Below are 23,396 nucleotides of genomic sequence, written 5' to 3'. Positions count from 1 at the left end.
TGGGGATTATAACATAGGAACATACAAGCTGTGTGCCAGGCGTTCACAGGTCCCATGGAGAATATAAACGTTAACCAGCTCTGGTTCTTGTCTTCAAGGAGCTGATGGTCCATGGAGCAGAGAGACCCAGACTCTCTCTACTGAGGAAAGATAATATCTATAATAACGAATCAAATTAAGTTTTGTGGGATGCAGAAGGAGCAATTCATTTCAATCTGGGACTTAGGGAAGTCTCCAGGGTAATTTTGAGCAAAGCGTAGTAGGATGAATCTAATTTCAACATGTGGAGAGGAAGGACATTTCACGCAAGGCAATGGCCAAGGAAAGTCATGAAAACATTATTATTCTGATGCATTAAAAGAATATCTAGAGGGGCCAGCCTGGTGGCGCAAGCGGTTGGGTGCGCACATTCCGCTGTGGCGGCCCGGGGTTTGCCAGTTTGGATCCCGGGTTCGCACTGACGCACCACTTGTCAGGCCATGCTGTGGCGGCGTCCCATATAAAGTAGAGGAAGATGGGTGTGGATGTTAGCCCAGGGCCAGTCTTCCTCAGCAAAAAGAGGAGGATTGGCAGATGTTAGCTCAGGGCCGATCTTCCTCACAAAAAAAAACAAAAACAAAGAGTATCTAGGAAGAACGAAAGGCAGGTGGCAGAATGCTATCACTGGGAGAACAACTAGAATATCTGTCAAGAAAAGAGGGTGTATCAGTCAAGATAGGCTAAGTTATGCTGCAGTAACAAACAACCCCAATATCTTAGTGACTTATGATAACAAAGGTTTATTTCTCACCCATATTACATATGTATTGTGGATCACCTGGGGGTTTGGCATCTGTCAACTCAGGATGGCAGAGAGTCAGTGATTGGAACGTAGGTGATCACTGAGGCAGAGGGAAAGGGTAGTCTGGAGAGTCTGATCCTGTAATTAAATGTCTGCTGGAACATGTCACTTCTGGTTGCAACTGATTGGCTGGAACTGGTCACATGCTTCTACTGCCTACAAGGGGGTCAGGAAGTACAGTCTTACTATGAGCCCAGAAGGTGAAGAGACTGATGAGTAGCACTACTGGTTACCCCAGACGGCGAGATTGAGCCGACTTGAGAGGGTAGGATCACAGCCTGACGTTCATTCTCTGACAGTGGGGTGGTAATGATGGCAGGTGTGTGTGTGTGTGTGTGTGGAATAGTGAGCAAGTGTATGTGAGAGGAAGGGGGGCTGTCTCTTTTTTTAATTTTTAATTTTAATTTTTTGGTGAGGACAATCAGCCCTGAGCTAACATCCCTTGCCAATCTTCCTCTTTTTTGCTGAGGAAGATTATCCCTGAGCTAACATCTGTGCCCATCTTCCTCTATTTTGTATATGGAATGCCACCACAGCATGGCTTGATGAGTGGTGTGTAGGTCCACGCCTGGGATCCGAACCTGTGAACCCTAGGCCGCCTAAGTGGAGCGCACGAACCTAACCACTATGCAGTGGGGCCGGCCCCTAATTTTTAAGAGTCTATAGTTCTTTATTATATAATATTTTTGTAGCCATAGCTAACCAATACACCTGACTAGACATGATCTTTCTTCACCTGAATTCCCACAATATTTTCAGTGTCTCCTCCCTTTCTTTCTTTCTTCTTTCCTTCCTTCCTTTTTAAAATTTATTTCAAATGAACTTTTTATTTTGGAATAATTTTAGATTATAACAAAGTTGCAAAGATAGTACAGAGAATTCCCATATACCCCTCATCCAGTTTCGGTTTCCCCTGTTATCATCTTACATTTCTGAGGTGCTCCTTTAGGTTTTAGGCTTTAACCCCCTTGAGGACTACATCCTGCCTGACCTCGTATTTCCCTGGTGTTGCTCAGAGAGCTGTGGCTGGCGCTGGTCTGAGCTTGAAGGCTTCAGCTGTATTTTCTGCTGGTTGTAGATATGCCTGAGCTTGTCCAGAGACCAGTGAGGCCAGCATTCCAGGGGTCTGTGAGCAGGAGGGATTGAGGGGCCCTTTGAGAACGAGAGAGAGTGGAGATGGAGGTGCCCAAACAGTTGGTCCAAAGGCACAGGTTGGTGTTGGAAGGAAGGAGTCTTCTGAGCTCAGCGGAAGTGTGTGGTTCAAGAGCTTTCTCTCTCTCAGCTCTTTCACTCGGGGTAGAGGGAATGGTTACAGGACAGAGCAGAATCCAACTCTGTGAAGGACAATGAGCACGGCGGCTGAAGTACTCTGTGAAGCAGAATTCAGTGGAGCATCGAAGAGGTGTGGGTGAGAGGACATCATGCATCTGAGATGCAGTGGGTGAGGTGGCCTGAGCAGAGGGTCAGACCAGCCTGCGTCTGGATGGAGCAGGAGTTCCGGGGCCATTGCTGTGGCAGGAGACAGATTCTGTATGAAAGCTTGGAGGATAACGTTCTCTAGCTCACGTTGCTGGGGACAGCCTGGGAAAGAGCTGGGTGGAGGTGGTAGTGATGTGGGGTCACATGTTTTCCCCCCAATTCTGTGCTGTTGCTGTCATTGGGGCCCTGTTGTACCCTCAAGGTAGGTATGGCTGGGAGAATATGACAGACACTTGTGTGTTGGGCTCTGGATACTTGGTAAATGTTGTTGACTCAATGCCCATCACTCTCTCAAGTGAAGGAAAGACCCCAAAGGCTAGGGCCCAAAGAGACGAGTGTTATCTTGGCCTGGGCTCCTCAAAGATGCAAGGCACCCACTTGAGACACTTGGGCACCTGAAGGGCCATTAGTAGACACCAGTGGTCTGACCCCAAGGCTCTGTGGCTGAGAAGAGGGGCTTTCATGCAGGATGGGGACACCATGCCCCACCCAAAGGAGGAGCTCAGGGGGTGAGGAGGTTTGGTGACACCACCCTCAGGGATGAAAGCAGAGATCCAGAGCTTCCAGGGTCTTCCAGGGGTTATCCCAGAGAGGAGTCAGAATCAGGAGCCTAAGAACTTGGTGGAATTCTGTATATTTTAGAAGATTATCTGCCTTATTGTCTGTTGCAGTGAGGCTGTAGGCTTGTCTTTGGGGGCAGCAAGAGGTTGAGAACAAAGCCCTTCTCAGGAGAAGGAGCACCTGAAGGGTCACCTGTGGAGCAGCAGCGTGAAAGAAGGAACTACCTGGGCCTGGGTAGGAAACGCAGGGTCAGGCAAAGAACTGCCCTCAGGCTTGTCCTTCTTTGCACGAGAAGGGCTGTGTTGGTCTGTAGCAACTCAGTTAGGGTGGCAGCCCCTATATCTGCTCCCAGCCTATTCATTCTACTTAGTAATGCCATCTTGGTCAAGGGCATCGCCATCTCCTGGTATCCCAGGCTAGAAAGTCAAGTCGTCTTTGTGCTGTGCCCTTCAGTCCATAATGAGCAAACTTGTGCTGGGGGTCGAATGTGCTGTGCTCTGTATTGGGTGCTTTTATTTTTGCATTTAACCCTTATAATAATTCTGTGAGATGGATATTATTACTCTTGTTTTAGGAATGATGAAACTAAGTCTAACAGATCAGGTAACTGGTTCAAACTAAAACTAATGAGTCTGACGTCAGAAGCCACATTCTTTCCACAACCCCCATGTGATTCTTAGTGTTCTCTATCATGATCATCCTCTGAGATAAGCATTTCTCCAGGAATGGTCCCCAACTAGCCGCCTCAGAATCACCAGGCTGTTGTTAGGATGAATCACGGACCGAGTCCAGACCGAGGAAGCAGAGTCTCTGGGAGTGGAGCCCACCCCTTACCTATGTGGCAAGTTCTGCAGGGGATTCTGACATCATTCATGCTTGAGACCCCCTCCTGTGGCCAACGGGCATCTCTGAGGCTGGTCCGATCTCTAGGATTGATCTCAACATTTTTACCACGTGCTCTGTATCCCATCGTAAGGGAAGAATGAAATAGATAAGTCATGGATTGACGCTTCATAGGTGGCTCTTTTTTTTTTTGTGAGGAAGATCAGCCCTGAGCTAACATCCATGCTAATCCTCCTCTTTTTGCTGAGGAAGACCGGCTCTGAGCTGACATCTATTGCCAATCCTCCTCCTTTTTTTCCCTTAAAGCCCCAGTGGATAGTTGTATATCATAGCTGCACATCCTTCTAGTTGCTGTATGTGGGACGCGGCCTCAGCATGGCCGGAGAAGCAGTACGTCGGTGTGCGCCCGGGATCCGAACCCGGGCAGCCAGTAGCGGAGCGCGCGCACTTAACCGCCAAGCCACGGGGCCGGCCCAATAGCTGGCTCTCTTAAAGTGAGAATAGTCAGAACTGGAGCTACAGGGTCACCCAGACAGGACACTGCTACATCAACAGGGTGATGGGCCCTGGACCATCTGGAGACCATTTTTGCTAACCATTGTCACTCTTTATGTTCACATGCTCAAGTTGGGCTTTGAGGATCATTTCAGAGCAAACTTTGGTCCACAGATGTGGCTGTTGAAATCATTTATTGAGCATTTATTATCTGACAGACACTATGTAGTAGCGAAGTGCTTTGCATGTTTCATCTAACAACACTATGAGGTGGATATTCATATTATTATTCCTGTATTAATATTCATATTATTGTCATTTGTTGATACACAAACTGAGTCTTGGAGAAAGGTTGTCACTTGCTTAAGGTCACATAGCTCCTAAGTGTTGGAGCCAGAATCAAATCCAGCCCAGGGTACATAATATTCGGTAGCTGTCTGACGATTCAAGACACCGAGTCTTGGTCTCAGTGAGGTTAACTGTCTTCTGATAGATCTGGCTGAATGGATTAACCGACCCTTCAGCCATTAGGCACTTACATTTTATTGAGCCTGAGGCTCTGCTGGATGTTGTGGGGGCCCTCCCAGGGTAAGGAGAGGTATTTGCTTCCAGAAACTCACAGGGTAATTAAGAAAACAACTCATATGCAAGAGACTGTAATAACTCAAATGGGCTTGCTGGGATTTTGCTCAGTGGGCCCATGTGTGTGACAGTATGTGTGAGTATGAGTGTATATGAATGAGTGTGTGTGTGTGTGTATGGGTGTGCGTGTAACGAGGGCAAGGCTGTGGGAAGAGAAGAACCAGCGCAAAGGGGATGCGGGGAGGGGAAGTGATGTGGGTCCAGACCTGGTTCAGGGAACATGGGGAACTCAGGGTCCTGTGTGGTGGTAAGATAAGAAGGTTCTCTGTGGAAGTGATATTCAAACTCAATTGGCAGCACGGTAGACTGGGAGGGGAGCTTTTAAAAATACCAATGCCTGGGCCCTACCTAAAGACTCATTTAATTGGGCCCAGCTGGGGATTGGAGACAGACAAGTAGTTTTTAGAACCTCTCTTTTTGATTCTAATAAATATCCAACTGAGAACTGGGCAAATGCATGCCTTTCCAGCATCTCCTGGGTCTCCTGTTTTGAATCCAAGCCACAGATCTTTCAACAGACTCCTTGGTGCTGGGCCTCCCTGTTCTCTCTTTCCTGTGACTGAGAGGTCGGATGACCATGTATATGCCTGCTGGGAGAGGCCACCACCTGGTGCTGTAAATCTGGTGCAATTTCATCGTCTCTTTGCCTCATGTATTTTCAGTGTCTTATAACGACATCTGGATGGAGGATCTGTTGTTTTCTGCTTTGCAGCAGTTTTGTGCAGTCACACGAGGACGTGCGCTGGGGTGCCGCTGGGGTTTCTGCCCTGTGACTAGAGGCCGGGTGAGTTTATTTATAGGGAATGACGACGATTACCTTGATTGTTATTGACCGAAGCAGGTTTTCACGTGTCTCGTCTTTCTTTAATTTGTTGTTGGGGAAAGACTTTCAAAGAAATCACTTTTGTAAAGGCCAAGTGAACCCTTACCACTTCAGAGAAATTCCCCATATGTGGGAGCTTCAGTGAGATGTGAGGAAATGGTCAGAAATCTCCCCATGGTAATGAGAAAGATGGAAAATATGGGAGAGAAGGGCTTTGTAGATGTGTTTGACGATCAATCTTGGCTGCACATTAGACTCATCCAGGGAGCTTAAAAATCAAAAGCAAAGACAACAAAAATCGCAGATCCCAGGCTGCACCTTGGAACAATTGAATAAGAGTCTCTGGGGGCCGGCGTCGTGGCTTAGTGGTTGAGTGTGCGCGCTCTGCTGCTGGCGGCCCGGGTTCGGATCCCAGGCGCACACTGACACACCGCTTCTCCGGCCATGCTGAGGCCGCGTCCCACATACAGCAACTAGAAGGATGTGCAGCTAAGATATACAGCTATCTACTGGGGCTTTGGGGGAAAAATAAATAAATAAAATTTAAAAAAAATAAAAAAAGAGTCTCTGGGATGTGGGACCCCATCAGCAGTTTTTAAAGCTCCTCAGGTGATTCCAATGTACAGCCAAGGTTCAGAACCACTGAGTGAAGGGATAAGAGAGGCTTAATAAATAAGAGGGAGCCTCGATAAATTGTAAGGAAGCAAGAAGAGTAACAAGGCAAGATTAGGGAATAGTTCTATACGGCAGCTTTGGAATGTAAAATAGTTAACTCCAACCAGTTCCAAGAACTCAGCTTAGCCTTAAGAAACTAATGGCCAGTCTCCAAACATCCTTGCAATCCCCAGTTCATGAGCCAGTTGTATCACGCGGCCCAGCGTACGTACGTGTGAGGGCTGATAATGCGAACAGTACCCCGCTTCTTCTGTGCCCCTTGGCTCAGGCAGCAGGGGAGAAGGGACTGGAAGATCACCCTGATTCTCTACGCAGCCAGCAATCCAAATGGATAAGTGCCAAGAGGGTTAGGAAAGTGCTGGGGGTGGGGAGTGCGTGATGGCTCTTCAGGGGTTGGGCTGAGAGAGCCCTGGCCTCTGCGTTTGTGATTCTGCACGGGGAACAGATAGATAAAGTGACACAGACAACACACGAGCCCATCATCTGATGTCTTAGGTGAACAGATGTGGTCTGTTTGGTCAGGATGCAGGCAATCAGCTGGGGACACTTTTAAAAAATGTTCTAATTTTAAAATAACTTCAAACCTACAAAAGAGTGGGAAGAATAGTGCCAAGAGCCCTCACACCATTTGCCCAGATTCACTAATTGTTAACTTGTTACCACATTTGCTTTATCACTCCCTCCTTCTCTCTAGATGTATCTATGTTTTTCTGAACCATTTGAGGTTCAGAAAACCCTTTACCCCTTTGCCCCTAAACACTTCAGTGTGTGTTTCCTATGAACAAGGGCATTCTCTCATGTAACCACAGAACCTGGAAATAAACGAAGACCTTCCAAATGAGAAAAGCAAAGGCTATTTATTCTGCGCTTGCTCTAGCAGGGGAGTTGGCCACCATCACTCGGTTTTGGCAGAGACTCAAAAGCAGGTAGAGGAGTGGGAGAGCTTTACAGTGGAAGGAAAGGAGGGCTCAGGTGTGCCCTGGTTGGAGGCTGTTGGCATGGGGGAGCTGAGACAGGCTGACTAGAAGTGGGGCGTCCTGTTGGTTAGGGGTGCATGTTGAACTTTCTCTGGTTGGTCCTAAGTTGGAAGCAGGGACAGAAATTAGAGAAGCTGTCAGTTGTTAATCAAGTCCTGGCCATTTTGAGCTGACTGTTACAGAAGTTATTGTATAGCTTCCTGGATTGTACTAGAGATAGTAATCTGGGTTCCCACAAATCTGACTTATAGCAGGCTGGCTTTCTGGGCTGTTTATCATAGATAAGGGGTTGGTTTTCTGGGCAGGTTGCTGTAGGTTGTAGGTCAAAGTTCTACTTATTATTATTATTTTTTGTGAGGAAGATTAGCCCTGAGCTAACATCCGTTGCCAATCCTCTTCTTTTTGCTGAGGAAGATTGGCCCTGGGCTAACATCTGTGCCTATCTTTCTCTACTTTATATGTGGGACGCCTGCCACAGCATGGCTTGATAAGTGGTGCGTAGGTCTGCACCCGGGATCTGAACCTGTGAACTCCGGGCCACCAAAGCAGAGTGCGAGAACTTAACCACTGTGCCACAGGGCCAGCCCCTTCAAAGTTCTATTTATATATATGGTCTGCCCATCGTCCATTTGTGTACTCAGTCTTGCAGTATAATGATCAAGTTCAGATTTAACTTTGGTATAAAACACTATCTAACATACAGTCCATATTCAAATTTTGCGAGTTGCCCAATCATATCCTTTATGGCAATCCTCCCACCCCCATCCTGGTCCAAAATGCAGCAGAGGACCATGTACTGCAGTTAGTGGTCGTGTCTCTTTAATCTCCTTTAATCTGGAACAGCTCCTCAGCCTTTTTTTTTGGTCTCTCACGACGCTGATATTTTTAAAGCGTACAGGCTCGTTATTTGTGGTGGGGAAACCCTCGAAGACACACATAGATCCCAACTGACTGTGAACGCATGTCCACAGCCAGTGCCCCTCCAGGCCTTGCTCCTTGAGATCTGTCCTGGAGACTCCTTGAATTGTTTGTGTTTACACAGCTCAGGTAACCAGATAATCAGCCTTCAGCGAGGACACAGAAAGTCACGTCTCCACACAGGGAAGCTTGTAAACAGACAAGTGGTACCCATGGTCATGTCCTGTAGCAGCTAATCCTTCACAAGGCCAAGAGAGTTTGTGAAACGTGTTTTCGTTCCATTTGTGGAAATATGTTCTTTCATTAGCTCAGCTGCCCTCAGCTCAGCGTTTACATACGTAGACGCTGGGGTTTTTTACCCCGTCCTTTCCTCTCCTTCCTGCCTCCTCCTTGCTCCAGTTCCCTATCTCTGCAAAGACACCAGAAACATCTTCCAGGCCCTGAGTGGAGAGGGTCAGGGTGCTGTTCCTGCGGGATGGGGTACAGTGGCAGCCATTTGTCCCGGGACGGTTGAAATTGACCTGTGTTCTTTAAGAACATCAGGGACACAGATAAGGTTTTGTTTTGGGTCTGAAGGGCTTTGGGGACAGGTCTGCCACTCTGAAAACATTTACCGCTCAGTCACTCCAATCTGCTGTCAAAGAGTGATTTCTGGGTCTGTCAACAGCCTGGATAGTAGTTAAAATCCCGTCTATCTTCATCCCTCTTAATACACTGAGCAATAACAAGTTTTTATTTATGGGGGGTTGGACTAAAATAAGTTTGCTAAGTGCAGTGGTTAAGATTATGGTCTCTCTTGTCTGATTGTCTGGCCTAAATCCCATCTTGCTATCTAACCCTGAGCAAATTGTTTAACCTCATGTTTCTCAGCAGTGAAATGGGGACAACGTTAGCTGTTTTATAGGGTTGGAGTGAGGATTAAACATCCTGATAAAAGATGACATTTAGCACAGTGGTTGGCAAATAAAAGGCCCTCAACTAATGTTAATCCTTATCATTACTTTGCTTATCATTTAAATGGACAATTAAAATGCATTGCCTAAAACTTATTTTCCCTGGCCATTGTGGGAAGTGTATGGGTTTGAGTGTCACCCAGATGTGGATTTAAATCCTGGCTGTGCTCATCATTGGCTAGATGATGTTGAGCAAGTGAACTTTCTCTGAACCTCAATTCCAGCCCCACCCCCTTCCCCATCTGTAGAATGGGAATGATAATCTCTTCTTTGCAAATTTGTCCTTTCCAACCAGAGAACCAGCCCAGTGCCTAGTGCAGAAGGGATGCTTAATAAAGGTAACTGCTCATTATGTTTTTCTTTTCTCTCCCTCCAACCCTTCCTGGCCCCACATCAGTTTAGTCTTGTTTCTTGAACAGTAAAGAAAGCAGCTATTTTGACTTGTGTCAGGGCAGCAATGGGACTAGAATTCCTTAGAATCATTATTACTGGAGTTATTTACCATTTAATAAGCATCTGTAAGGATCTAAGCTCTCACCAGGACAGACTCCTTGCAGTTTTTCCTAGCCAAGGAAAAAGTGGGAAATGGGAAAAATTAATTTTTTGTGCCTTGTTTAATGCTTCTCTTTCCTTTTGGTGCCTCTAAAATAGGGGTCCAGAGTCTTATGCTTCCTCCTAGTCCAGCAGTTTCTCCCACCAGATTCCTCTTCTCCTTTGGGAAACTCCCATCTTCTGGATCTTTCCCTTCTCATCACTCTACTTAAGTACTGATCTTCTGTGGTATCCTTTAGGACCTGTGAGAGAATGGGCAAGCTAAGCTGGGGGGCTCATTTGATCTAAAGGGTGGTAGGTAATAGATGGTTAATGTGTCACTCTTTTCAGAGACTTTACTTGTATTTTAAACAGAAGACTTCAATCTTGGAATCCTTGACATTTCAGGGTGAATAGAATTTCTGAGGTTTGCACTCCTCATTTTCCTGAGGTTATCCCCACAGTTAGCAGCAGAACCTAGGTTAGAAGTCAGGTCTTTTGCTTTCCAGTCGAGACTTCCTCCTGTGAAAAGAATGAGCCTTGATGGGAATCTTGGGTTTCAGGGTAGGCGAGTTGGGAAAATGGCTTTGGATGGATAGCCTAATGCAGCTCCTCTCCTCCTCCATAGGGAGCCAGGGCCGAGGGCTGTGATGTGCCTTGAACGTAAACCCCTCACCCAAACGTGCCACAGAGACAGCCAGTAATGGCTTAGGAGGTTGAGTTTCAGATTTCCACTTTTTGCTTTGATTTTTGAGGTAATTTTACTTTCCAGGTTTAAAAAATGTCTTGTTAATTTGCACTGAGAAGAATAAATAGATTTTAAGTTATAAGAAAGGTCATTTTTATTCCCAAATGCAGATATATTCAGTGACATCTGCACTAAGAATGACATCTCCTTTCCCGAGCGCCTGAGTTCTTCTCAGGGCTCCAAGGTCGTGCCTGCACCTCCTCTGGGCCTCTGAGCACGCCTGCTAGAAAGAAGGGCCACACATTGCTTTAAACCCTCCCCTCTCACTGCCAGTGGGCCTAAAGCTGCAACTACCAGTTACCCTGAGGGATTGCTTCCCTAAGGTCCCTCTTCATTGCAAAAACGGATCAGAAAGGAGAATAATAAAATTATCAGCTATGAGTGCTGTGGAAAGAATGAATCATCAGATTGGTGAGGTGTGGAAAGGATCCAGAGGGAAAAGAAATTAGGAAAGGTATGTTTTAATGGAGGGGGTGGGTTGATTAAAGAAAGATTGAAGAAAGAGGAGAAAACACTTCTAGAACTTAAGTTACTTCCTGAATAAGCCACTTCTAAGTGGGGAACCTTAGTCTGGGGAAGAAGTGAGGAACAGGAGGGCAATATGAAGATCAAGGGCAAAGTAAGAGAGAAGTATCACTAAAAGTAGAGTCGGGAGGTTACTGAAGTAAATTTCTCCCACTTTCGAAGTTTGCTAACATTGACCTTGTATTTGAAAACTCCAGGCTTGTCGCTCTGAGACCTCTCAAATGCCCACTTATATAGTATTTGCCTCTTTGGGCTGGCTGTGGGAAGAGGTAAATAGTCCATCAACTTAACTTACAGAGACTTTTTTTTTCTTGTTCCAAATAACCCTTCAAGCAAGAAAGAACACACAGACCTCAACCCGATTCATGTCTAACTAAAGGAGGACAGAGAGAGTCCAGGGCCTGTAAATCAGCTTTCCTATCTGAACTTTTCAAGAAAAATCTTCCCCCAAAGCAATCGCCTCAGCTAGAGTTCACAGAGGCTGACCAGCCCTTTGAAATTCTGTCTGCAGATAATGGCAGTCACAGTCAGCCTGTCTTCTGAGAGAATCCTGTTGTCTGTGATACAGTCCAGAAGAATCCCAAGGTGGCTGGTGAGATTTGCCTTTCGGAGGAAAAAATACAACAAGGATTATAACACGGTTCACATTGTGTTTTAAAGAGGGCTTTAATCTTGCTATCCTAGATATTGCAGGATTCTAACACTAGGAAGATGATTAAGTCTTCAAGTTCAATTTAAAGTGAACCGGGGGTTAGTGAGGGTTCAGGCACCACCATCTTCTGCTGAGTTTTTTATTGACATGAGCTTTTCTTAACCTTGAGATCCAACCTGATTTTAGGCAACAAATAACTAAGATTGGATTGTCAGGGGCTCAAGTGAAGGCCAGTTTGGGGACACAGAGTGAGGAGTCCGAGTTTATGTGTGTGTTGGTTCTCTAAGTTGTGTATCCATAGCATAGTTTTAGTTCATGATATTGGCATCACCTGGGATGCTTGTTCAAAATGTTCGCTTAAAATATTCCTGGAGTCTACTCCAATCCAATTGAATCAGAAATATGGGGGAGGAATGGTGGCCTAGAACTTCACATTTTACACAATTTCTCTATGTGATTCTAATGCACATCAAGGGCTACTTTCAATGAGACTCAGCTCCTAAAATTTCCAGTATCTATTTATCTATCTCCAACTCAAATTTCAAATTCTTGGGAAAGAAGAATTGCGATTGGCTTCATGTTCCAATTATCTATTGTTGAAGAACCAATTTCCTCAAAACTTAGTGGCTTAAAAGAATTTTATTTTATCTCATGATTTAGGGGTCAAGAATTTAGGCAGGGCTCAGCTGGGTAGCTCATCTCTGTTCCACGCAACGTCAGCTGGGGCTGCTGAACTGAGGCTGAAGGATCCACTTCCAAGATGGTGCGTTCACGTGACTAGCAGGTTGATGCTGGCTGTCAGTGGGGAGCTCAGCCAGACCATCAATGGGGAGACCTCAATTTCTCTCCATGTGGGCCTCTCTATAGGGCTTCCACACGGCATAGCATCTGAGTTCTAAGAGCTAATGTTTCGAGGGACTAAGACGGAAACCACAAAGCTCCCTTTGACCTAGCCTCAAAAGTCAGACAGCATCACTGCTGCCACTTGCTATTGACCAAGAAATTCACTAAGACCAAACCAGATTCAAGCTTAGGCAACACAGACTTCACCTCTTGATGTGAGGAGTAGCATGTGGGTAGAGGGAAGAAAGGAATCCACGATGGCCATCTTTGAAGACTTTGTATGGTACCCTGCTTGGGTCAGTTGTTGACCCCTGGATCCATCAGTCATGACACAGGGATGGGAACATAGTGCAGATTTAGCCACTGGGGCTTCAACCTGGCCTATTGAGGAAGGCACCCACTGAAGGGAGAATTGTTGTACCTCTTGCAGGCACTCCAAAGATGTCTGATTATTATAGAATCTTACAGCTCATCTAGCCTGAGCGTTTACTCAAATTAGGAACTGCCCTTGGACACTGGTTATTCAGAAGTGCTAGAGCTCTTCTGACCTTCCATGAAATGTCCAGTTCCATTTTCAGACCGTGACAGCCATTCAAACTTGATTCTGGCTCTCTGTAACACCCACTCATTATCCACTCGAGTAACGCTCAACTATGGAATGTTTTTCTAGATTGTAAATTTCTCCACCAGGCTTAAGCTCTTTAAGGCCTGGGCCTGTGTATGTTGTGTATCCAGCCTCAGTCCCTGGCACATGATACCAAATTCATATTGAATGTTCTTGGATGAATAATCACATTTACTCTTCCCCATCTACATGGAAGCAAAGTTGACTTTGATGCGGATATTCAGTCCCTATCAAATAGTTCATTATTGCTTCCGTATTTTTTCCAAGCCAAAATCACCTGAGGTAGTTTACGGTTAAAATACAGGGAATAAATCAAGTGAACACTGTCCTAAATATTGGCAACTGAAGGTAAATTCTTTAAAACCACAGGAGAAATTTTACCATTTTGGAGCTAGGATTGAGATAACCATAAACAGAAGCATTAAGTGTTTTGTTGTTATTGTTTGGTTTAAAGCAGGGGTCAACAAACTGTGGTCCCCAAGGCCAAATCCTGCCTGCCACCTGTTTTGTAAGTGAAGTTTTATTGGAACACAGCCACATCCATTTGTTTCCTTATTGTCTGTGACTACTTTTGCCTTACAACAGTGGAACTGAGTAGTTGAGGCAGAGACTGTGTATCCCTGCAAAACCTAAAATATTTACTACCTGGTTCTTTACAGAAAAAGTTTTCCAACCCCTCGTAAAGGGCTTATCTTAGTCTGTTTGGTACTATAACAACATACCATAAACTAGGTGGCTTGTAAACAACAGAAATTTATTTCTCACAGTTCTGGAGGCTGGAAGTCCAAGATCAGGGTGCCAGGATGGTCAGCTGAGGGCTTTCTTCTAGGTTGCAGACTTCTTGTTTTATCCTTAATGATGAAAATTGGGGTAGGGAGAGATGTGGGGTCTCTTTTATGAGACCATTAATCCCATTTGTGAGGGCTCAACCCTGAGGACCTAATCACCTCCCAAAGGCCCCGCCTTCTAACATCATCACATTGGGCATTAGGATTTCAACATATGAATTTTGGGGGGACGCAAACATTCAGACCATAGCGGGCGTCTTCCTGATCCCTTTGTTCTTGGTTGTTTTACTTGGCAAAGTTGAAGGAGTCTTATCTCCACATTTCTACATTTCTAGACTTTTCTCCCAACCAAAGAGAACTCTTTCTCAGCTTGTCTGTGATGAGGACTCCAATGATGCTGAACTTCTCAGGTAAAAACAAAGTAAAAGTCCTTTACTTGACCAATTAATAAGTATAGACCATGAACCAGGATAAGGAGCAGAGGACTTTTAACTTAAGAGCACAGGTTTGAGAGCCATCAAATTAAACCCTGTAATAGGCCTTTATTGTTCTTCAGTTGTTTAGGATCCATTCCTCCTTTCTTTTAGTAAAAGCAATTTACTAACTTTTGGGTAATTATCTCTCTCCCACTAAGTGCTGTCTTGGATGAATCAAGGCACCTTGCCCTGCCCTTCCCAGGTTAGACACACGACTCAAGTTAGGGTTCTTTGACCCAAGGATGGGTAGAATGTTGAAACTGACTCATCCTGGTGATGGTGGCCTATAAGGCCATCTATCACTTCCTGTTGCCTAGAGCCCTGGGGATGCTCTGGTCCCTGTTCCTTTTCAAGTCAGATATTCCCATCTACCCTTTAATTCCATGAACACCTGCATTCTTTCAATACTTCCCTTTCCAATTGAAATTAGTCACATTCTATTGCTTACAACCAGAATCTTAAAGAATGCAAATGAATAATAATAATAATAATTGTATGAAGAAACGTTCCAAGAAATGCAAATCAAAACAAGTATTTATAACCTATAAAATTAACAGAGATTTAAACAATGATGATAGTCAATTGTATCAAAGATGTAGAGAGACAGGCATTCATATGAACTTTCAATGATATTGTTAATTGGTGTTTCCTTTCAGAAATTATTTTTTGTAACATATGTCAAGAGGATTTAAAAAATTCACACCTTTTGACCTAGCAATTCTGCCTCTAGTCTTTTATCCTAACAGGAGATAGAGATATAGATTTATGCAGAAAATGTCCAGTGTTATTTATAGTAACAAGAAATTGGAATTTACTTAAATATCCAATGTATTAGGAGGATGGTCAAGTGAATGAAGGAGGCAATATCATGTAATAGTTAAAAGTATGGCCTCTGGACTTGGTCAGCCTGGCTTCAAGTCCTATTCTGCATCTAACCAGCTATGCAAACTTGGACCAACCTTGCTTAGACTTTCATCCGTAAAACAAACAAAATGATGTTATCTAATTGTGGTAGCCAGCCTTTCAAGATGGCCCCCACTGATATCTGCTTCCAGGTATTCATGTCCTTATGTAATTTCCCCTCACATTGTAGCAGCTGATCTGTGTAACCAGTAGGATATTGTGAAAATGATGGAATGTGACTTGTGACTCTAGGTCATAAGACATTGTGGCTTCCATCTTGCTCTCTTTTGGAATCCAGTTGCCATGTTGGCAGAGCACTAAAGCAGCCCTCTGGAAAAGTCCATGTGACAAGGAACTGAGGCCTTTTGCCAACAGCCATGTGAGTGAGCCATCTTGGAAGTGGATCATTCAGCCTCAGTCAAACCTTCAGATAAAACATGCTGGATAACTGGCCGACATCTTGACTGCAACCTCATGAGAGGCCCCTAGCCAGATCCACTCAACTGAGCCACTCTTAAATCCCTGACCCCCAGAAACTGTGTGAAGTAATAAATGTTTATTGTTGTTTTAAGTCACTAAGTTTTGCAGTAATGTGCTATGCAGCAATAGATAACAGGTCATTTAACTTTTCTGAGCCTCAGTTTATTCATTTGCTAAATGGGGACAAAACTGCCTGCCATAGCTTTTTGTGCAGAATAAATAAGGTAAGTGAAGAATTAGAGGTCCACCATCCTTATCTGAAATCTTAGCAGCAAGATGTGTTTTGTGGTTACAACTTTTTTGGCTTTTATTACAGTAATAAGATGCACAATATACTGTATATTCTCAAACACCCCATTGGGGTCTGATTCAGCACCTCGTAATCAAATGGTAATATTCCTGCATCAAAATGTATGAGTATGTAGCCAAAGTAAGATAAATAAAGACTAAAAATAGCCTTATGTCAGTTTTTGCTACTGAATGAATTTGCTGCAAGTATACAAAAAGGAACAAACAAGAAAAAAACTTGGTTTTCAGAGCTTGTTGGATTTTAGAATCGTGATAGGGGATTGTGGATTTGTATGGTTTTTATCATCCCAGATTGATTTCTTCCCAAATACTGGCTTCCTATCTTATCTAGTTGGTCTCTGGTTATCTTTTCCCATTTATTTGGATTGGTGAAGAAGAGACAACATGGCTTCCATCACTCTTCAGAAACTCAAGGAGTGGAAGTTGAAGCACTGGAAAAACCAGAGTTCCAACTAGAAGATCTCTCCCCTTGTGAATTTAGTTCTCATTTCTGGGTCAGCACCTGATAGTCATGACCCCAGAGGAGACCAGTGAATCATCCAGTCATGGGGTTTGGAGATGATTCAGCAAGATCGCAGTGGTGTCAGGAGTGCTTTTGGCTGAAGTTCTCAAAGGTACTGATTACACATCCAATTATGCAACTGGCCCCGCAGCTCACATTGTGGTACACATTCTGATTCTCACCCAAACTAAGCGTGCGAGATGGGGCCCTCACCTGGTAGGGAATGATCTCCTGGTGGATCTCAGGCCTTGGGAGTCCAGGGAAATTGTTCCAGCCAAGATGGTTCTCTTTCCTTTCTTCAGAGAATGGGAGATGGACTGAGAACCATCGCTGTGCATAGTTACCCTCTCACATCATCCTCCTCCTCTGAACCAAGTCAGGGACGATGTGGGGGAACCAGAAACAATTCCTGTATCATATCCTCTTGATGTGTTGTCTACCTTCATCATATGACGGGGCACTTCTCCAGGCTAAATCAATTCCTAATGTCCAACATTCCATAATTAGAGACTCATTCAAATGGAATAAGACTTTGTCTCCTATTCTTGTATGCAGAATAATGTACTAGAACCAGAAATCATGAGCTTGGGTTCAAGCCCCATGTCTGCTGCTGACCACGAACTTAGCCAAGTCATTTTATCTTTTGGACCTTCATTTTTATCAGTCGAGTGGGGCAAAAAAAAAGAAAAAAGGGAGGGGGCTCCATTAGCTTTAATATTATACAATTATCTTGAGAAGACTATCTACGAATCTTTCCCTTAACTCTCCATTCATCTAACAAATATTTATTGAATATTTGCTGTGTATTCTGTTCTAGGCATTGAAGACACATTGTTATGTTGTCTCCACTCTTAGTTTATCTTCTAGTGTAAGAAGACAGAAAACAAATAAATCTTAAAAGAGGAAAGGGGAGAGAGTGATAAGTGCTACAAGGAAAATAAAGCCAGATAAGGGACTAGAGAGTGAACATGGGGTGGTGTGGTGGTGTATCCACGACTACACTAGATGGTGGTCAGGAAAGGATTCTTGGAGGAAGGTGACATTTGAGAAGAAACCTGTTAATCACTCGATAATATTTGTTGAATGCATGAATGAACAAGAAGGAGTTAGTCCTGGGAACATCTGGAGATGAACCTTCTAGGTAAAGGAAACAGTGAATGTAAAGATTCTGAGTTGGGAATGACCTTGGCCTATTTGAAGACTAGAAAAAAGTCACTAGAGCTGAAGCACAGTGAGTAGAATGAGTGGTCAGAGAGAAAGCCAAGATAACTAGGCCCTTGTAGGTCAGGTTAAAGAGTTGGGTTTTATTCTGAGTGCAAAGAGAGCCATTGGCAGAGTCACAAAATCTGATTTACACTTTAAAAATATCATTCTGAATGTGATATCACTTTTCACCCACTAGAATGACTCACATGAAAAAGACAGACTATATCAAGTGTTGCTGAGGATGTGGAGCAACGGGAATTCGCGTACACTGCTGGTGGGAGTACAGATTAGTATGACAAGTTTGAGAAACTGATTGGCCATATCTATAAAGCTGAACATATGTGTACCCCATGACCTAACAATTTCATTCCTAATTAATACTCAACAGTTATGTGTACATATGTTCTCCAGAAGATATGCACAAGAAAGTTCATAATAGCCCCCAATGGGAAACTACACAAACACCCATCAAGAGTAAAACAGATTCATGAATTGTGGTATAGCTATATAGTTGAATACTATAAGCAACAAGAATGCACAAACTATAACTACACAGAGCAACACAGATGAATTTCACAAACTTAACGTTGAGTGAAAGAAGCCATTCCAAAGAGTTCAAGCTACCCAACTAATCTGAGGTGATGGAAGTCAGGATAGTGGTTCCCATTGGAGAGTCTAATGCCTAGAAGGAGGTGCAAAGGGGCCTTCTCGGGTACTATCGTGTCCTTTTTATTAATCTGGATGCTGGTTACACGAGTGTGTTCGCTGGCTTTCTCTAATCATCCCTTTACTTTTGCTTCCTCAGGCCAAGTGAGCCCTGAGCCCAGATAAATGGGGTGAAGAACGTGGGGGAATATTTGTCTCTGGTCACCATAGAGCACTGTCCACTTTCCCATTTACTACGGCAATTTTCTCAAGCATGTTGGGCAAATGAGATTCATCCATTTTACAAGCAAGTCACTGTAGCTTAGTGACCTGCCGAATGTCTCATACCTGGTACAGGGAGAGCCAAACCTCAAATCCACGTCCTTGGATGCTCTTCACGAGGCCCATTGCTATTTCCATTTCTCCACCTTGCTTCTCTGGATTGGACCAACTGGTCTCTCAGGCCTCCTTCTAGTTCCATGACAGAGACTTTACATGTGCATGTGAGAATTCAAGTCTTGAAACTGATCTAAGAAAGTACAGTGCTTCAACCATTATCTTTATTTATACAGCCTTATGCCTGATTACTGTGTTTTTTTCTTAAAGCAATGTTTTTGATTTAGGGGATAAAAATATTATAAGTTAAAAGGAAAAAAGGGATTGGAGGCCCAGTCAACTCTGGGGGAAGAAATGGTGGTTTTCATTGTCAGATTTTCTCAGCCCCACTGCATGGGCATATGGAATCATGTGTGATACATTTTGCTCTAACCACAAAATTTCATGAATTTTCAGTCACTGAATAACAAAATAAATCATCTTTCTAGATGAAAAGAAAGAGACACTTTTGAGGGCAAAAAATATTTCCTTGAAAATTTTTTGAGAAACTAAAGGCTTGACCACATTCATGGGGACTGAGCCTGTGTGGGATAAGTGTCCTGTGCCTTAGGCATGGAAGCGAAGGTCACTGTGTCCCCATAGAATGAGGAGCTGGTGGCCAAGTGTCTGAGATCTGTTTAGTCTCTGTTTCTAATCTACAGCTATGGCTAATAGCTAAGCATTGTTTGTTAATAGGCAAATAAGAGAGTTCTCTTTTTGGCCAGTTGAAAAGAACGAGGAGTGGAGGGTCAGCAAGGAAAACAGAATTCGCTGAGTGCTTATTGGGTGGGCCCTCTGCTACCATTTTATTTGTTACCTAATTAAGTAGAGGCTGTTTATTCTTGCACACATAAAGGACCTCATGGGTCTGGAAGTGGAGCTTGAATTCTTCGAGGTGAGAACCACTGAAGGGATTTAAGCAAGGAAGAGATCTGGCCAGATTTATCATTTAGAAAGGTAAGTGGCTCTATTCCTCCCCCAGCCTCACTAGAATTGCCCCTCCAATCCATACTCCTGGTGACGGGGGGAGGGTGACTTAGAAGAGGAGAGAATGGAGCCAGGGAAAGTGCGGAGGGGGCTTCTTGGTATAGCCTGGTGAGAGATCATTGCATCCCCATCCAATAGACCTGTGAAACATCACCATCTCCTCCCTCCCATCCTTTCTGCATCATTGTCATTTACCATGTCACTGTAAATTTAAATTTTAAATGTCATTGGCATTTAAAATGTCATTGTACATTTTACTTCTACATCTGTTATTACCCCCACCACTCATAGTTACCATTTTTGCTTTAGACATTTATATCGTCCTTAAGTGCTTCCTTCTCATCAAGCCCTGAGAAGGAGGAGAATATCATAATTCCTAAAATATGATTTGGGCAACCATGTCGTAGTGGAGTTGAGAGACTTGCCTAGGGTTTTGTTTCATGTTGGGAGATCAGGAAGGTGACTGCTGAGGATTCGTGTTTTCATCGTCACCTCCAGTGAGGAGATGGGGATAAAGACAAGTGCCCACCATCCTCCATGATGGACAGAGAGATGTGAAGACTTGTACACTGGAGACATTCTCCATCATGGATCCCTAGAGTGAAGAACAGGAGAGAGAGGGAGAAAGATGAGGCATTAACACGGTCCCAACCTGCCTTGTGAAGGAGTTGGGTGGTGAAGGAGCCGGCACAAGGTAGCACAAACTTGGATGTCTTTATCCCACGTAACATTCTCATTTTGCGGATGGGGAAGTGAAGATCCAGAGAAGGGAAGTAAATTATAATAATAATTGCTATAAGTTGTTGAGTGCTGGCTACTTTATGACCTAATGGACTTTCAGTCCTTCTGACAATCCTGTGAGGGAGTGTTTTATTTTCCTGCGGCTGCTGTAACAGGGTACCACAGACTTGGTGGCCTAAAACAACAGAAATTTATTCTCTCACGGTTCTGGAGACCATACGTCCAAAATCAAAGTGTTGGCAGGGCTACCATCTCTCCAGAAGCTCTAGGTTAAGACTCTTCCTTGCCCCTTCCAGCTTCTGATGGTTTCAGGCATTCCTTGGCTTGTGGGCTGCATAACTCCAATCTGGGCCTTCTCTCTCACATGGCCCTCTCTTCTGTGTCTCAGATCTCCCTCAGCCTTTCTCTTATAAGGACACTTGTCATTGGATTTGGAGTTCACCCAAATAATCCAGGATTATCTCATTTTGAGATCCTTTAAGTAACTATATTTGCAAAGACCCTTTTTCCAAATAAGGTTATATCTTTTAGGGGGCCACGATTCAACCCACTACAGAGTGATATCATCATCTCCGTTTTGCCAATGAGGACATTGATACTCAGAGAAGTTAAAAGACCTTCCCAAGGCCACACAGCCAGCAGATAGCTCTTAGCAGTGCGCTATATTTAATAACAGTAATTTTAATAATAGCTAACCCATAGACAGCACTTACATATATTAATTCAGTTAATCCTCTTAAAAACTTTGTGAGGAGGCAGGTATTATTGTAATCTCCATTTTAGAGATGAAGAAACTGAGGAACAGAGAGGCTGGTTAATTTTCCCAGGGCCACACAGCCAGTGAAGAGCAGAGCCAGGCACGCTGGCTCAGTCTGTGCTCTCATCCTCTCAGATACTGTCTTTCCGGCTCTTCCAGAGATGTGAAAGGTCACCACACAAACCATTGTTAGAGATGCTTTCAGTGGTGGCTGGGGAGTTTTAAAAAGGTTCTGGAAGATAGGCCCCTAAGATCTAGTGGGGAAGACAGACTATAGTGAAGATTGCAGATCCACGGGACTTGTACAAACCCCAGGGCGAGGAGCATTTGCCTGCCCCTCGGGAGCCTCCATACCTGTCTCAGAGCTTTCACCTCCTGGCTGGGAACCCGGTGGCCAACTTCCCTTCCTTTTGTCTTGTGCTTCTCTGCAGACCGCACAGGCATCCTGTGGGTCAGCCAGGCCTGCAACTGCTCTGTCTCTCTTCACTCCTCACTCCTGCTCCTTTCCACATCCAATTAGTGACCAGTTCCCTGTGATTCTGCTTCCGTGTTTCAGGTGCCCTCCCCTCCCTTTTCTCCTCACTGGTACCTTAGAGGCCATAGCCCATTATCCTTCGGGGACAGGAAGAGCCTCACATCTAAACTCTCTGCATTTCATGCTTCCACTGGCTGCCTGCACAGTGGCCTTCCTACAGCATTCACCTGGATAAAGACCTCTATGCCCTCCCCACGGCCAGTCACCCCTTCTCCATATCTCTCCACTACCCCAATGCCATTCCAAAAACTCACCTTCTCTCTCCTTTGTGCTGCATCCTAAATGCGGGGACTGCCATTCATTCATTCATGCATGCATTCATTTATTCAACAAATCTTTGGGGTTTGTTTTGTTTTTGTTTTTATTGAGATATAACTGACATATAACAGTACATTATCAACAAATCTTTGTTGATCGCCTTCTTTGTATCAGGTGCCGGGGAAACAGACGTGAATAAGGCAGCCATGTTCTCCATCCTCATGGAACTTCTATTTGGTTGGGGGTGTCAACTAAATAAACTTAGGAAAGCAAATAAAACAATAAATAATTATAAACAGCATGAAGAGAAGAAACAAGGGATGAGAGAGAACAATGCAGTGGGTGGGGCAGAGGCTACTTTAGATAGAGTGCTCAGGAAGGGTGCATCAGAGGTGCTGGAAGGTTCTTGCGATAACTGAGCTAGGCAATGTAGGTACGGTGCTTAGTAAATGGGCAATAGATGTTAGCCATCATTGGTTCATTCATTCAGCAAACATTTTGAGGGCTAACTGTTACACCCATGTGCATAGACATCAGTAATCTTAGTCTCAAGTGGAGAATTATCGGGGCTCCCCCAAACCCATTAGCTTTCTTTGTTTTGCCCTTCAGATAAGCAAGCCAGATAAACCTATACCCAACGTGGGGATTAACTCTGTTTTCTTCTCCAACACTCCACAAAAGTTAAGTGTCTCAGAGGCTCTGCTCGTGAATTCTACTATTTTCTCCTTGGTCTTATCCTGAACATAGGTGTCTCCACATTTCTTCTCTTCCAGTCTCTTTCACAAGGTTGAGATTTTGCAGTTGCCCTGAGATGGCCTCTTGTCTCAGAATGTGGGTGGTGCCGAGGGGACTTTTCGGGGAACTGCAATGACAGCCTCTATCTTGAATAGGACAGACCTTCCGGTCTGCGTCTTCCTAACTTAGAAACACCTCAGCTTCTTGAGTCCCTATCTGTGTCCTCAAAGCACCGTTTTCTGGACTGTCAGCTTGTTAGGAGAGTGTTACTGGGGAATTCTGGATCGCAGGCCCTGGAATTCTAATTAAATCAAATAAGTGAAATGAAGAGGAAGAGAGGCTCACGAATATCTTTAGGGAAAACAAAACCCAAATTCTCCACATTGAAGAGGATGACGTGGCATTTGAACAGGAGCCTAGAATTCCTATAAGATTACGTGAGAGCTGACATTTCAGAAACCCCACCCCTCCCCCCAGCACCCTTAGTGGCGGATTCTGCTTTAAGTTGCAGCCTCTTATGAGGTCACCCCAAAGTCTTATGTTGGTATGACTGAGAACAGGACATTGC

Source organism: Ceratotherium simum, chromosome 23, assembly GCF_057802395.1.
Source record: "Ceratotherium simum simum isolate JZ-2026a chromosome 23, ASM5780239v1, whole genome shotgun sequence".
Lineage (NCBI taxonomy): Eukaryota > Metazoa > Chordata > Mammalia > Perissodactyla > Rhinocerotidae > Ceratotherium > Ceratotherium simum.
This window is presented reverse-complemented; position numbering follows the sequence as displayed.